The sequence below is a fragment of the Delphinus delphis genome, chromosome 11 (assembly GCF_949987515.2).
Source record: "Delphinus delphis chromosome 11, mDelDel1.2, whole genome shotgun sequence".
Classification (NCBI taxonomy): domain Eukaryota; kingdom Metazoa; phylum Chordata; class Mammalia; order Artiodactyla; family Delphinidae; genus Delphinus; species Delphinus delphis.
Genome location: NC_082693.1, coordinates 34,783,604 through 34,799,830, shown reverse-complemented (window position 1 = coordinate 34,799,830; position 16,227 = coordinate 34,783,604). Strand labels below are relative to the sequence as shown.

At 37.1% G+C, this 16,227-nt stretch overlaps 1 protein-coding gene across 4 annotated transcripts in view; it reads right to left on the bottom strand.

Moving 5' to 3' along the window:
* The window catches only part of TMEM117 (transmembrane protein 117), a 534,943-nt gene that overhangs the window by 288,352 nt on the left and 230,364 nt on the right, over positions 1-16,227 (bottom strand). The gene's annotated exons all lie outside the window — the stretch shown is intronic.

Here is a 16,227-nt window from a genome sequence, read left to right as displayed (position 1 = left end):
ACAAATAACTCAATTTCGTTTCTTTTTATGGCTGAGTAATATTCCATTGTATATATGTGCCACATCTTCTTTATCCATTCATCTGTTGATGGACACTTAGGTTGCTTCCATGTTCTGGCTATTGTAAATAGAGCTGCAATGAACATTTTGGTACATGACTCTTTTTGAATTATGGTTTTCTCAGGGTATATGCCCAGGAGTGGGATTGCTGGGTCGTATGGTAGTTCTATTTGTAGTTTCTTAAGGAAACTCCATACTGTTCTCCATAGTGGCTGTATCAATTTACATTCCCACCAACAGTGCAAGAGTGTTCCCTTTTTTCCACACCCTCTCCAGCATTTACTGATTCTAGATTTTTTGAAGATGGCCCTTCTGACCAGTGTGAGATGATATCTCATTGTAGTTTTGATTTGCATTTCTCTAATGATTAATGATGTTGAGCATTCTTTCATGTGTTTGTTGGCAGTCTGTATATCTTCTTTGGAGAAATGTCTATTTAGGTCTTCTGCCCATTTTTGGATTGGGTTGTTTGTTTTTTTGTAATTGAGCTGCATGAGCTGCTTGTAAATTTTGGAGATTAATCCTTTGTCAGCTGTTTCATTGGCAAATATTTTCTCCCATTCTGAGGGTTGTCTTTTGGTCTTGTTTGTGGTTTCCTTTGCTGTGCAAAAGATTTTAAGTTTCATTAGGTCCCATTTGTTTGTTTTTATTTCCATCTCTCTAGGAGGTGGGTCAAAAAGGATCTTGCTGTGATTTATGTCATAGAGTGTTCTGCCTATGTTTTCCTCTAAGAGTTTGGTAGTGTCTGGTCTTACATTTAGGTCTTTAATCCATTTTGAGTTTATGTTTGTGTATGGTGTTAGGGAGTGTTCTAATTTCATACTTTTACATGTACCTGTCCAGTTTTCCCAGCACCACTTATTGAAGAGGCTGCCTTTTCTCCACTGTATATTCTTGCCTCCTTTATCAAAGATAAGGTGACCATACATGCGTGGGTTTATACCATGTGCTAACACATATATATGGAATCTAAGAAAAACAACAACAACAAAAAGAACAAACAACAACCCCTAGGTCATGAAGAACCTAGGGGTAAGACAGGAATAAAGACACAGACCTACTAGAGAATGGACTTGAGGATACGGGGAGGGGGAAAGGTAAGCTGTGACAAAGTGACAGAGTGGCATGGACATATATACACTACCAAACATAAAATAAATAGCTAGTGGGAAGCAGCCGCATAGCACAGGGAGATCAGCTCGGTGCTTTGTGACCACCTAGAGGGGTGGGATAGGGAGGGTGGGAGGGAGGGAGACGTAAGAGGGAAGAGATATGGGAACATATGTATATGTATAACTGATTCACTTTGTCATAAAGCAGAAACTAACACACCATTGTAAAGGAATTATACTCCAATAAAGACGTTAAAAAAAGAAAAGTAGTATCTCTCAGACCCATGCTCTATATTGTTTGGAGGAAATGAATAAGACCTATTCCTTCCAGAAGTATTAAGAGAGAAAAAGAACAGCTAATCAGAAATATTGGATATCACCAAATGGCCAAGCTGGCTATTTCTCAAGAGCCTGAGAGATTGATGATAGCATAGGGTTTGGGCCCCAGCCCTCAAGACTCAACAACCTGATTTTGGTAGCACTCTAAGAAGGGCTCCATCCCTTAGGGGTGGACTCACAGTACCCCAATATAACACACAGAATGCTAATGGCCATACCTCAATGATTCTAAGACCTGTGAGAGGGTCAAGGACATTGTCTTCTTGTTCATTCATCACCATGTCCCATGTCTGGTACCTGGTAGGCATTCAATATAGATTTGTGGGCTGAATGAGCTCAATTCACCTTTTTCTATCTTTTCAAGGCTAACCAATGCATATTCTGTGTCAAATTCGTTAATATTCAATCAGGTTACCATAGAACCTGCTGGCCTACATCTGCTCTGACTAAATATGAACTCTCAGGAGGGACAGTCTATATTCCTTATTTCAGAATTCATTATGGATGCATATGTGAACTGTCCTCAAGCACCATAAACACTCTGACCTAGTCCAGATTATTTGTTTGACATAATTCCAATATGGCGACTGGTGAAGATCGAGAAGCCATCTCTAAGTCATGGGAATTATCACCTACTTGGAAGTAAATGGAAACTGTGAGCTGAGTCTTTTCTTCTCTCTTTCTTCTTTATCCCTAGTGCTTCTTCTCCTCAGCTTTCCTTTGAATCTAAGAGCCCACTTTCATTTCTCATTTCTACTCCTGTCCTGACATATACTCACTGTCCAACCTCCATTCTATTCTGCATCTAAGAAATAATTTATATTTCTCATCTCACTTTCCTACTTATTTCCATGTGGTCCCACCAAATTTCTATCTGCAAACCACCCACCCCCTCATTCAAAACCATCTTCAGCATGAACTTCATGCAAGATAACTTCCCAATCCTAGTCATTGAATGAGTTTGCTTATTTTTTCTCAATGTTATTGCCAAGGAATTGTCTGTCTTGAAAAGTCCATACACAAAATGACAGAAAAAAAAATTAAACTGAATAAAGCAAGTAAAAATGTTGATGCTTCAGGATCAGACTCTCATTAAAATGCTGGTATGTGTTTGTGCAATATTTATCTTAGTGGAACACGTATGTATATATACCTATATACATGCAATAGGTAAATGTTAAATAAATAGATATATAACAGACAAATGTTATTCCTTTAACTGCTTACCACATTACAGAAGCAGAAAGAACAGGTTGTAGTGATGTAGTGAGTCTCTTCAGTGCCTGAAGAATATATTTTTTGTCTTACCAGCCCCCACCAAAAAAAAAGTTGATCATCATGATAATATAATAATTAATTAATTAACTATTCTCGATAAGATCACACAACTGCTGTAAAAATGAGACGGTATGTAGATATTAAAGAATGTCACATATTTTCAGACAAATAATATTTATTACTTATTTATAAACTAGTTAAAGTGTCTAACAGAGTTCCTGGCACAGTAGGAATTTTTGAAATTTTAATTCCTTCTCTCTTTTTCTCTTCAACTGAGTATACACTATATATGTACACTTACACATGTGTGCATTTTATTTCCCTGATTCGTTCTGTTCATGAATTGATAATGAGTGAATTTTGAGAAAGATCAAAATTCAAAGATCAAAATGAATGCCCACAGGATGGATTTTCTCAGTAATAATGGAATTCCTGATGTATCTTCATAACAAGAATGGGAAGAATTAAATATCTCACAAGAAAGGAAAATTAAAATGGATGTTCCTATCGATTGAATTATGCTCTCTTATCAACCACCTGATCTTGATCTTTGTGCTAGAGATGTCAAAGATAATATTTTAATACTTTTTGCTAATGTATTTCCTTCATCACTCCTTCTAGGGCTTTCTATATAATCAGCAAGCTGGCCAAAATAAAACTTTAGGAAACATTACTATTAATAAATGCAGGCTCCCGGGTAAAGTGTCAAAACATTTCCAAAGGGCCAGATTTTAACCTCCTATTCATTCCACTCACTTCTGTCCAATTACCAAATGCATGCCGTTTTAACCTAGGCACACATTTTTAAAGTTTGACATTGACATGCACCACACAGAGATCAGAACTGGGCAGAGGCCCATGACTTACTATGATTTATATTCTGTCATTGAAGCTAATGCATAGTGAATGGTTCAAAATCCTCTTCCCTTTCTCCAGCCCTTTAAATGGAATCAAGCATAGGTACAGTATTAATTTTAAAGTTAACTTACTCTAATTGAATGGCAATGCTTTATTACAGTCATGTATCAAACAAGGACCATAATACATCATAAATGACATAGCTAAAGTAGATCCTTTTATGCTTTGCCTTTCATTCTCCTTGATTTTTTATCCATAAGTGCTTTAAATGCCACCATTAATATATTAATATACTCTGTTAGTAAATTAGTATTACTAAATTACCCCTATACTAGAAATAGCATTCCTAATGATATGCAAACCACTTCATACTTCTTCAAACAGAGGTGTTCTTATATCATAGAAACCCATAGCTAAAGGAATCTTAAGTGGTCATCCAGTCTATATGCCTTCTTTTAAGAAGAATTCATTTTCTTATAGGTATTAAACCTCTTTGTCCCTCAGATAGTTCTCTCTTACTAGCATCCAAGATAAAGTAATGAGTTAGTGATATTTCTTTTTTAAAATGTTTCAGTAAAAAAACACATAGTATGAGAACTATCCTCTTAACAAATTGTTCATTGTATAATACAGTATCATTAACTATAAGCACAATGTTGTACAGAAGATGTCTAGAATATTTTCATCTTGCACAACTGAAACTTTATACCCATTGAACACCAACTCCCATTTTCCCCCTACCCCTAGTCTCCAGCAATCACCATTCTACTTCCTGCTTCTATGGGTTTGACTACTTTATATACCTCATATAACTGGAGTCATGCAGTATTTTTTCCTTCTGTGACTAGCTTATTTCACATGGTGTAATTCCTTCAAGATACATCCATGTTGCTGCGTGATAGGATTTCCTTTTTTAAAGGTTGAATAAAATTCCATTATACATATATATATATCTGTATATGTGTGTGTATATATATAAATATATCTGTATTTGTGTGTGTGTGTATATATATATATATATATATATATATATATATATATATATCAATGACCATTTACATTACTTCCACATTTTAGCTACTATGAATAATGATACAATGAACATGAGAGTGCAAATATCTCTTCGAGATCCTGATTTTCTTTTGGATATATACCCAGAAGTAGAATTGCTGGAACATATGGTAACTTGTATTATTAATTTTTTGAGAAACCTCCATACTGTTTCCTAGTAGCTCCACTATTTTACATTCCATCAACAGTGCACAGGTTTCCAATTTCTTCACATCCTCACCAACACTTGTTTTTTCTTGTTTTTTGATAATGGTCATCCTAACTATGATGAGGTGATATCTCACTATGAGGTGATATCTCACTATGGTTTTACAGAATGGGACTGTCATAAAAACAGATATAGCGACAAATGGAACAGAATAGAGAGTCCAGGTATAAATCCACACATATGTGGTCAGCTGATCTTCAACAAGGTCACCAAGAATACACATCGGGGAAAGGATAGTCCCTTCAACAAATGGTGTTGGGAAAACTGGATTTCTACATGAGGAAGGAAGGAAGGAGAGAAAGAGAGAAAGAAAAGAAAGAAAGAAAGAAAGAAAGAAAGAAAGAAAGAAAGAAAGAAAGAAAGAAAGAAAAAAAGAAATTCGACCCATATCTTACACCATACACAAAAATCAACTCAAAAAAATTAAAATGGAAACTGAAGACCTGAAACTAAAAATGCTAGAAGAAAACATAAGGGAAAGTCTTCATGACATTGATCTTGGCAATGGTGTCTTGGATATGATACCAAAAGCACAGGCAACAAAAGCAAAAATAGACAAATAAGACTACATCAAACTAAAAAGCTTCTGCACAATAAAGGAAACAATCAACAGAGTGAAAAGGCAACCTAAGGAATGGGGAAAAATATTCACAAACCACATATTTGATAAGGGGTTAATTTCCAAAATATATAAGAAACTATTACAGCTAAATAGAAAAAAATCCTAATTTAAAAATGGGCAAAGGTTAATGCTATGGTGGTAATCATTTGTCAACATATAAGAGTATCGGGACTTCCCTGGTGGTCCAGTGGGTGAGACTCTGAGCTCCCAATGCAGGAGGCCCAAGTTCCATTTCTGGTCAGGGAACTAGATCTTGCATGCATGCCACAATTGAGTCCACATGCCACAAGTAAAGATCCTGCATTCCGCAGCTAAGACCAGGCACAGCCAAAATAAATAAATAAATAAATATTTTAAAAAAATATATGTGGATCAAATCAATATGTTGTATACCTTAAACTTACCCAATGTTATATATCAATTATATCTCAATAAAGCTGGAGAAAAAAATGGTCAAAGGACTTGAACAGATATATCTCTAAAGAAGACATAAAAATAGCCAACAGGTATACAAAAAAAAAAAGTTCATCACAGAAATGACATTTTTAAAAAGATCATATTCAACGAAAACAAACTGATTCTCAGTGATATGGTTGATTTATAACTTCCCAGCAAAAAATAGGAACCTCTTATAGTTGAGTTGAAAATAAAAAATGATTTTTATTCATATCTGTCTGACTTTCACTGTAAACATTAGAACTGACCTAAAACAAAACTGTGAAACCTGTGCTGACACCTTCCATTTCCCTTGAGAAGTATCCTGGCCTCTATGATTCATTTGTTTATTTACTTATTTATTTTTCTTATGAGTTATCCATTTTATGCACATCAGTGTATACATGTCAATCCCAATCTCCCAACTCATCACACCAAAACCCTCACCCTTTGCTGCTTGCACCCCTTGGTGTCCAAACGTTTCTTCTCTACTTCTGTGTCTCAATTTCTGCTCTGCAAACTGGTTCATCTGTACCATTTTCTAGGTTCCACATATATGCGTTAATATACGATATTTGTTTTTCTCTTTCTGACTAACTTCACTCTGCATGACAGTCTCTAGATACATCCAGATCTCTACAAATGACCCAATTTCGTTCCTTTTTTTGGCTGAGTAATATTCCATTGTATACATATACCACATCTTCTTTATTCATTCGTCTGTCAATGGGCATTTAGGTTGCTTCCATGACCTGGCTATTGTAAATAGTGCTGCACTGAACATTGAGGTGCATGTGTCTTTTTGAATTATGGTTTTCAAATTAGGGTATATGCCCAGTAATGGGATTGCTGGGTCATATGGTAATTCTATTTTTAGTTCTTTAAGGAACCTCCATACTGTTCTCCATAGTGGCTGTATCAATTTACATTCCCACCAACAGTGCAAGAGGGTTCCCTTTTCTCCACACCCTCTCCAGCTTTTGTTGTTTGTAGATTTTCTAATGATGCCCATTCTAACTGGTGTGAGGTGATACCTCATTGTAGTTTGGATTTGCATTTCTCTAATCATTTGTGATGGTGAGCAGATTTTCATGTGCTTCTTGGCCAACTGTATGTCTTCTTTGGAGAAATGTCTATTTAGGTCTTCTGCCCATTATTGGATTGGGTTGTTTGTTTTTTTAATATTGAGCTGCATGAGCTGTTTATATATTTTGGGATTAATCCTTTGTCTGATGATCCATTTGCAAATATTTCCTCCCATTATGAGGGTTGCCTTTTCTTCCTGTTTATGGTTTCCTTTGCTGTGCAAAAGCTTTTAAGTTTCATTAGGTCCCATTTGTTTATTTTTGTTTTTATTTCCATTACTCTAGGAGGTGAATCAAAAAAGATATTGCTGTGATTTATGTCAAAGAATGTTCTTCCTATGTTTTCCTCTAAGAGTTTTATACTGTCCAGTCTTACATTTAGGTCTCTAATCCATTTTGAGTTTATTTTTGTGTATGGTGTTAGGGAGTGTTCTAAGTTCATTCTTTTACAGGTAGCTGTCCAGTTTTTTCAGCACCACTTTTTGAAGAGACTCTCTTTTCTCCGTTGTATATCCTTGCCTTCTTTGTCATAGATTAGTTGACCACAGGTGCGTGGGTTTATCTCTGGGCTTTCTATGCTGTTCCATTGATCTGTATTTCTGGTTTTGTGCCAGTACCATATTGTCTTGATTACTGTACCTATGTAGTATAGTCTGAAGTCAGGGACTCTGATTCCTCCAGCTCCGTTTTTATCATGCTCATCTTGAATTTTCAAAGGCTCTCTCCCTCTCCCTGGAACACTTGCCCTCTCTTCTTATCCCCATCTCAGTCTAATTTCTGGTCATCTTTCAGACTGCAATTTAAATGTCACTGCTTCAGTAGAAATTTCCTGCCCCCAACCCTGCTCCAAACTAGGTCAGGTCAATTCTCCTTATTATGGACTTTCAAAGCACTTTTACTCCTCCTTTGCAGCACCTAAAAACATCATAACCACAAAGTTATTTGCTTGTAATGTATGCTCCATGTGCACAGGGGTTATCTTACTCTGTTCATGTCTGTCCCCTGGCTTAGCATTCAAGTTCAATAACTTTAGCAGAAAAAAAAGTGAGAAACTAATACTCAGCCTCTCAGTCTCTACGTGGAAAGTGCTGAAACTCTTCCACACAGCTTGAATTCTCTGGTTTTCTATTGTGTGTGGCTACTTTTGAATGATTTCAACATTTTTGTTCCTGTGAATCGGCTTCCACAATGGTTATTCTATTGGCAATACCACACTCCTATGTGTGGGGTGAAAGGTGATGCAATTTCAATGCCTCTGGGTGTTCAATGCCTCTGGATGCTCCCTAGGTGGTGATAAAGTAATGTCATCTACATAAGCCAGCATTAAAGCACATCGTCCTCCACCTCCTAGGTGAGTTGATCTCATCATACATCACTCAGGAAAGCCCCCAGTTCTAGGTTTCAAGCCCTTCCTCAATACCTGGGCCACGGGGCTGAGCTTAGCTGCTCACTGTTTTACTCTGAGACAGCAACATCTTGATAGAAGGTGTGGTGAGAAATATACATCCAGAAATTCTATGATTTTATCAACATGTGAAGAATTCAGAACGCAATGAGGACCTCACAAAGTTGAGCACTTAATCCCACACACTGATATGAGAATGACTTATTTCTATACCTAGCTCTGTGTTATTTTATTATAAAGAGAAGTATCTGACACATATCAGATGCTTCACTGTGATTGGAGTAACCTTTCTTTGCTACCAGTGAATCATGCTAATTCATATTCCAAGATGAGGCATCTGAGCTCAGTATCTCCTGTGTACCTGCGGCAGCTATACTTGCCCCCTCATCAGTTCTACAAATTTCATGGCTTACAATTAATCTCCTCAGACCCCATCTTTGTTGCCAGAGAATGTGGGTATAGTACTGGCAAGGAACAGCTAGCATATCCAAATAGATTGTTATGATACAGCATGAATAAAAACTTATGACTGGACTAGATTTATCAGAAAATTTTCCAGGCTAACAGAGAGGGGAGAAAACCTGGTAACATGCAATTTTCAATTGTTTCTGTTTTTCTACTTAAGCTTCTCTTGGGCAAATATAACATCTAGGCTGCTGTCCATTCCAAAGGCTTGAATTTTGGAAAGAATACAAAGTTGATTGTATTCTGCCCTCCATTGTGCCAACTGACTCTGCGATGCTGAGAATAGAAATATTTTCCTTTCTGACCTTAATATCAATCAGTGGACATTGTCAAACTTGACATTTTATTATCCCTTCCTCAGTGGCATGCTGTAAATAGAAACATTCTTGTTATAAATTGTTCTTTGAAGTTTGACATTCTACAAATTACACTGTGTACTGTATTTTATTAAATGGTGAAACTCAGCAGGCTTTCTCTCAGGAGGCCAACCTATGGTACTTTGTTCTCCTAAGAAATGAATGTTATGTTGGCAGGCTAAGCAAGAGGTTTTATCATAACCATTCTGTCAGCAAATAAGTCATAAAATCTTTTCTTAGGATACATGTCAAAGCATTTATCCTGATCTTTAATATATGTCTTAACATAGAGAGCAATACACTACAACTCAGCATGGGCTGGCCTGCACTCAGCAAAGAACCAACACATAAATGCAACGTTAAGAATTAGTACACAAACAAAAAGGCAACAGTATGGAAGTAAAGAGGGATCAAGGGTTTTTTCTTGATTTAAAAAGGTATTTAAGTAAACCACAAATATCCAAATATATGTCATGTTTAAGGTACCAGGAAAGATGTATGGAATACAAAGAATAAGGTTGTCTTCATGGAGCTTATGGTCTAGTTGAGTAAGTATCGGATAAATACATGAAAACAGTAAGAAAAGAAGAAAGTACATGACAAATGACCACTAATCATAATAGATGCTCAAGGACAAGAGTTGGAACACTATGGCTCCTTTATAAATAATTATGACAAGTTATTTGTAGGTGATTTTATTGGAACACAGCCAGACTCACTTTTTAAAATATTATCTAAGACTGCTTTTGTGCTACAACAGCAGAAGTGAGTAGTTGCACCAGAGACCTTATGGCCCGCCAAACCTAAAATATTTACTGTCTTTACCGAACAAGTTTGCCAACCCCTGTTCTAGAAGAGATTGCTGTGTGCTGGACTGATAAAGAAGGGGTCAAAGAATGGGTAGAAATCAGTGGAGGGAGGAAATGAGGGAGGAGTACTCTGAGCCAAAGGAACCAAACAAGCAAAAGTGCAGAGGTGGGAATCTGTGGGCTGGAGCAATACAGAGACCCACCTGGCCTACAGTGGTGGGGTGGTTGTTTGAAGAAGTGGTGACCACATGGAAATGGTGGTTTTGAGCTGGGCACAAGAACGACAAAGTACCTAAAGGCCAAGTGAAGAAATGGGACTTTCTCTTCACAGTCAGCAGAAGAGAGCTTTGTTATGATGTTACTGTTTTGTATGTTTTGCTTTAATTTAGCAGACAAGTAAAACAAACGAAAGATATAGTCTAGAAAATATTACCATTTTATTACCTGTAAAAAGCAGGCATTTTATTTCATCTAACTAGATCAGTTTACTGCAGAGCAAAGAAAATAGTCAAATAGCTTTTTACACCATCTCTATAAAGCCATCCTTCCTTTTCATTCATTTCAAAGAAAATTTAACATTGTTATTTATAGTTTCTTACCCAGCACATACTTGTGTTCCTTACACCTGTGATCCATATTTTCTTCATGTTTATTACTTGAAGAATCAAAGCCCTGAGCAGCAACAGAGATAAAGAATGGTCTTTGATCCTGTCCTTTTTTTGATGTACAGGGTGTATGGTGCTGTCATTTTGATTTGCCCAAAGGTTAAAGCTTAAAGACAGTACAGAAAGTGCAGTCCTCCAAAGAGATAAATACATCAGGGCCATCTCCCAGGCAAACAGTACCTGATATTTTTGCTCCTGGCCATCAGCCATTTGAGTCTAGTGCTGGGGCCTAGGAAAATATTAGCAAGTCTCTCCACGTATCCAGTGACCCTGAGTGGTAGCCCAATTACAAACCATTTGTGCCTACCAGGACTCTCTGAAAAGTACAGGTACATTCTAAGGCAAAAATTTAGGCTCAAGATAGATATAATCCCAGGATCCAACTAACGAAGACCCCCAAATCTGTGGGTTACCCATGAACAAAATCTGCCTTTCAGGTGTCACCCAGCACCAGATAGATGAGACATCACAGGATCTCTCAAAAGTTTAATGGAGACTTCAGCTCTGATTCTAATCGGTCTCATGCTCCAGAGGCTGTGCTGGAACCAGATATAACTCAACTCACCTAGTTTCATGGAGAATTTTCAGGTTACACAAGTTTGGGGGAAATATGTTATAATGGAAAAAATCACAGGCTCTGCAGTTGGAAAAATTGAGTTTAATTTTACTCGTTGAGCTCCCTTGAGCCAATCACTTAATTTCCCTGAATATAATTTTTCTTACATGTAAAATGACATAATCATAATCTCACAGTGCTACTGGGGGGAGTCAAATAGGAAACATTTGTTAAATCACATTGCAAACTTCAAGCTAATCTACAAAAATTTCTTGTTACTACCACTTCACATTTTATACAAGCAGTTTCTAAAATATCGTCCAGGGGTACCTGGAAATACCAAGACCCTTTTAGCTCTGCAATAAAACTATTTTTATAACTAACATAAGCTGTTATTTGACTTTTCATTCTGATTAACTCAAGTGTACCAGGGAGTTTTCCTGAGGCTCAGTGGTATATGGTGACATCATCACTCTATCAGTTGATGGAATGGTGTGCTTGTGCACATTTATGTTTTCCAGAATTTTCTAAAATAAACTTTTGGGGTCCTCAATAATTGTTAAGAATGTAAAGGAGTTCTGATATTAAAATGTTTGAGAACTACTGTTTTATAATATAGGTTTAGAGATGCTTAAATGGACTTTATAAGCAAATAAAACACACACTGCTCCTTTGCTAAATATATGTGCAGATTAAAGAGGAAGAAAGAAATATCTTTAAATGTTATACACTTAGGGCTTCCCTGGTGGTGCAGTGGTTAAGAATCTGCCTGCCAATGCAGGGGACACAGGTTCGATCCCTGCTCCGGGGAGATCCCACATGCCGTGGAGCAGCTAAGCCCATGCACCACAACTACTGAGCCTGGCTCTAGAGCCCACGAGCCACAACTACTGAGCCTGTGTGCTGAGACTACTGAAGCCCACGTGCCTAGAGCCCCTGCTCAGCAACAAGAGAAGCCACTGCAATAAGAAGCCCGCACACCGCAAATGAAGAGTAGCCCCCGCTTGCTGCAACTAGAGAAAGCCCACATGCAGCAACGAAGTCCCAACAGATCCAAAAATAAATAAATTAAATAAATAAATTAAAAAAAAATGTTTGGGCTTCCCTGGTGGCGCAGTGGTTGAGAGTCCGCCTGCCGATGCAGGGGACACGGGTTCGTGCCCCGGTCCGGGAAGATCCCACATGCCGCGGAGCGGCTGGGCCCGTGAGCCATGGCCGCTGAGCCTGTGCGTCTGGAGCCTGTGCTCAGCAACAGGAGAGGCCACAACAGTGAGAGGCCCAGGTACCACAGAAAAATAAATAAATAAATAAAATTTTTTTTAAAAATAAAATTTTTTTAAAAAGTATTTTATAGATAAATATAATATGTTGATTAAAAACCTGAGTTACTTTTTGTTGGTAAAATTAGTAACATAATAAGACATAATTTGGAACTAAAGGTATGTATGGCACAGACAAAAGTAAAAAGAGTTAGAATAGGAAGAGATCTATATTAACAATCAATATTATTTATAAAGTCATAATAATATAAATAATACATGTTAATTCAATTAAAATGAGACAAAAGTTGTTGGCCTTGGGAAACAAGACTCAAGAATTGATCTTGGATGGACATATATACACTTATATCTATGGACATATATCTACCTTATCTAACGTAAGGTAGATAGCTAGTGGGAAGCAGCCGCATAGCACAGGGAGGTCAGCTCAGTGCTTTGTGACCACCTAGAGGGGTGGGATAGGGAGGGTGGGAGGGAGGGAGATGCAAGGGGGAAGAGATATGGGAACATATGTATATGTATAACTGATTCACTTTGTTATAAAGTAGAAAGTAACACATCATTGTAAAGCAATTATACCCCAATAAAGATGTTAAAAAAAAAAAAAGAGAATTGATCTGGGGGCGTCCCTAGTGGCGTAGTGGTTGAGAGTCCTCCTGCCGATTCAGGGGACACGGGTTCGTGCCCCGGTCTGGGAAGATCCCACATGCCGTGGAGCAGCTAGGCCCGTGAGCCATGGCCGCTGAGCCTGAGCGTCTGGAGCCTGTGTTCCGCAACGGGAGAGGCCACAACAGTGAGAGGCCCAGGTACCACAGTCCTCCTGCCGATGAGAGGCTCGCGTACCGCAAAAAAAAAAAAAAAAGACTTGATCTTGGTTGTTGTAATAATAACCCAAAAGTATTGTTTGGCCTCATATACTGTGTTCATGCATTACAATGACAAAACTGAAAACTATTTTTAAAAATTGTCCTTCAATTATTAACAATAGAGAAGACATGGAAACAACTAAGTGTCCATTGATGGATGAATGGATAAAGAAACTGTGGGGTTTATATATATATATATATATATATATATATATATATATGTATGTATATATATATATATGCACAATGGAATATTATTGAGGCATAAAAAATGAGGAAATCCTACCATTTGCGACAACAAAGACGGATCTCGAAGGCATTATGCTAGGTGAAATAAGTCAGACAGAGAAAGACAAATACTGCATGATCTCACTTATATGTGGAATTAAAAAAAAACTCATAGAAAAAGAGATCAGATTTGTGGTTACCAGTGGGGAGTGGGGGGACTGGAGAAAGGTGGTCAAAAGGTACAAACTCCAAGTCATAAAATAAATATTAGGGATGTAATGTACAACATGATGACTATAGTTAACACTGCTGTATGATATATAGGTAAGTTGTTAAGAGAATAAATCTTGAGTTCTCATTACAAGGAGAAATTTTTTTTCTTTTTTTTTCTTATTCTCTTTTTATTGTACCTGTATGAGATGAGATGATAAGATAATAGCTGAACCTATTGTGGTAATCATTTTACAATATATGTAAATCAAACCATCATGTTGTATGCCTTAAACTTACACAGTGAGGTATGTCAATTGTTTCTCAATAAAACTGGGGGGAAAATTGGGTTTCACTGTTTTGTTTGATATTGTAAGAATCACCAAAATCTCAATTACACAACACAGCTGCCTACAAATGGCCCTCAAACATCTGAACCTCTGATCTATCCAGATAGATTTTTGTTTGTGATTTGAGCCAGAAGCAGAGAATGTCAAACAAGTCTGAATCCAAATAGAATCTGAATATGAAGCCAGAATGGAGAACAAACCTAGCTTTGGAATGGAAAACAGGACCAAAGTAGGATGTAGGCAGAAGTCAAGCGTTGGAAGCAACATCCAGGATACCCCAAGGCAAAGCATTTTAAACATTCAGTACCCTACTGAAATAAGAGTACGGCAGAAACTAGCTCCATTTTCCCCTGCTGTTAGCTTTCTGGATCACTCTTCTTTGTTAAAACTGATGCTTGGGAGTAAATTGTTCTTTAGATGACTTATAGAAGGGAACTTTGGTAAAGGAGAAGAATTCATGCAATTTCGAACTTCATATTGCAGAGTAACCTGAGAGATTATATTGAAATCCATAGAAAAGACTATAATAAAGATTACTTTAGCAGAAAGGTCTGATAAAGATGAGGTCAATAAAAAGGCTAGAATTGGGGCATGCCACAATGGCTTTAGGGAAAATTTAATATCTCTCTCTCTCTCTTTCTCTCGCTCCAAAAACTGTGACTCTGGAAGAAGTTACAATTTTAAAATAACCTCTACTTTATTTCTTCTCTTTCTTCTCTCTGGAAAAGATAGCCACAGGAAGGGGACAAAAATATGTTTACACACTTTAAAATTGTTATATTCAGAAGTAATTAGGCATGGGGATAAAGAAGATCACTTCTCTCTTCCAGTGAGAAGAGAATTTGTATAATTTTGAAGTAGTACAGATTCAGTGAGGTAATATACATGGGCTAAAATGTACTATTCGCAACTATCTTTCACAGGTTAGAAAGCAGCATTTTGCTTTTCCCTAATATATCTTTGTCCATCTATTTTCTGTGTTGTTGAAAATGGACTCTTGAATCCCTGCAAGAGAAAGCTGGAGGTGATCCACTTTTGAAAGTATACTCAGATCAAGCACCCAATGGATAATTTAGTGATAGTGAACCAGAGAATGTGGTTATAACAGAGCCCCGAGAAGCACTAGCCACTTTGAAATGATATTGGCCTTATAAATACGATTTTTATTTAAAAGTTCAAGTGAATACATGCTATATTTCTACTGGCTAACCACATTTCTTAAATTTGTGGTTATGACATAAATACACATGGATCCTTTACTATTTAACCAAAACAATATTTATCAAGCATTTATTATCTGTGAAATGAGACAAACTCTCTGTCAAATTAGTTTTCAGCTGATTACGGGTAATAATATAAGTCCAAAGGCAGCCCCCCAAAAACTATAAAATAAGAGCTGCTCATATTTAAAATAGAGGTTTAGTAAGGCAGGCTTATGAATTAATAGAAAAACATGGTATACATCAAATTTGTAAATAATATAGAAGCAATATCATTTTCTTCATTGGTAACACTTCATGAACACTAACTCCATGTCAGGCACTGACCTCATTTAACCTTCACAATCACCTTAGACACAGCAATCACTGAATGTAATTTTCAGAAATTCTGCTAATATTAGATGGTACAGAGAAGCAAAAGTCTCAGAGAAGTTCTCCCATATAAAGTTTCCCTACTCCTCAGAAACTGGATTTAAGATGAACTCTCACCCCATTTGGGGAGCACTGGTTTAAATATCTGATGATACCAGCAAAGCAGAGTGCTCTTTTATATAGGAAGCAACAGCATGGAGAATATTTTCAGCACCGAATCCAACACACTCATTGTTATGCTACTGTAAACATATGAAGTCAACGAATAAATTAGACTTAGCATGGAGGCCTGAGATCCAGTGAGAAGCACTGAAAAGAAAAGGTCTTGGGAATTCAAGCCATCTCACCAGGTAGAAAAGGTGAAGTGAATAATTATC